We start from the raw sequence: 1,564 nt of genomic DNA, 5'->3' as shown, positions 1-1,564 counted from the left end.
ATCGGGAGTGTCTGGGATCCTGTCACTGTAATCTATTTTATGGTGTTATTAGCACAGGTGTGTCTTCATTGTCCTAGCTGCGCCTGGCATTCCAGCCCCATAGACGTCTATGAGATTATCTGATTGCCTCTGGCCTCAGTGCACAGCCCCATAGAAGTCTATGGGGCACTAATGTGCAGGTGCACCAAGACAGTAAAGACTTGCCCCATTGGATGTAAATGAACAGCAGAACAGCGGCCACTGGATTGAGGTTCTTTATGCATCTGTGGAGAGGGATGGTGGGTTGGGTTGGGTGGGTTAGAGAAACATTGCAGACTTCTCTATCTGGAAATTCTAGTTGCCCAAACTCATGCTGACCGTCATCAATATTTTTAGTCACTGGACCCGAAACAAGTTTGCAGATAAGGACTTCTGTCACCGCTCCAACTTTCCTTATCAGCATATTTGTTTCTTATCAATGACTCGATGGGCCAACATAACAGCCAGGCTACAAACCTTTTCAGGAAGCCTTCAGTACTAGCAGTTACAGTCCATGTACCCATTGCACTCCTGACCACTCATCCATAGTAATAAGATGGGTGCATCGGTAGTCGACGGATGGCCACCATCAAAGTAGTACGGACATTTATGGACACCGACACTCCGTAATTGGAGTGCCTGTGCCCATAATTGTCTTCAGTACTAGCAGACCCCATTTTTACCATAAAGACTTTGAACAGGAGAGGTAGAAGTAACTGATCCAACAGCTTTATGACATCAACTCAACACAATTGCTGGGATGAACTTCTGGTGTGGTCAGGTCTGTCAGAACAATGATCCTTCTGGACTTGTTCCCAATCTGTAACAAAAGCACATTTTATATAGTATACCCGCTAGGACATACATTGCACTGGTTGGGAACCTTTGTTTAAGAGCAGGAAGAGAAGCAGAAACATGGCTGTCAATGTTATGCAATCTAAAATGGACTCCTGTACTGGAAGGGCCCCAGAAACGGCTTACACGTGTCCCTCTCCAGAGATTCCATTAGTTAAATATTCATGTTAAGTTCTGTGTTTGTCTTTAGGGAGAATTCAAGACAATGTTTATGCCAATTCTAGTCGTGTCAGTGAACCGAAGATAGAGAACAGGACAAAAATGAAAGGTACGGTTTACGATATACTTTCCTCTTCCTTTATGCATGGCTGAGGACACTTGTCTGTCTTTATATGATATTTGCATTCTTCTACTATCATGTCTGTCATACAGCACTAGCAGTACAAGCCACAGTGACCACAATACTTGCCTAGGGCGACTTGTCATTGGCTTCTCTGCTCAGGTGTTAGAAAGGGGTGTTGTACACATGAACAGTACATAACACAAGCAGCAAGTGGTAACCAGGGTCTTCCTGGAAAAAGACTGGCCCTCTGCATTGTAATGGTCTAAATTCTTCAAGACTTGGTTAGTCTTTCTTAAATTTTTCATCCCTGTCTGGTCCTCTGTGTGCTGCTGGAACCAAGAGGAGAAAAGGTTGGGTGGGTGCCTAACGTGTGCTTGCCTGCCTTCCCTGGCTAAGAGTGGGCTAGGA

This window comes from Nanorana parkeri, unplaced genomic scaffold (genome assembly GCF_000935625.1).
Source record: "Nanorana parkeri isolate BGI_ZX_2015 unplaced genomic scaffold, ASM93562v1 scaffold3160, whole genome shotgun sequence".
Classification (NCBI taxonomy): domain Eukaryota; kingdom Metazoa; phylum Chordata; class Amphibia; order Anura; family Dicroglossidae; genus Nanorana; species Nanorana parkeri.
This window is presented reverse-complemented; position numbering follows the sequence as displayed.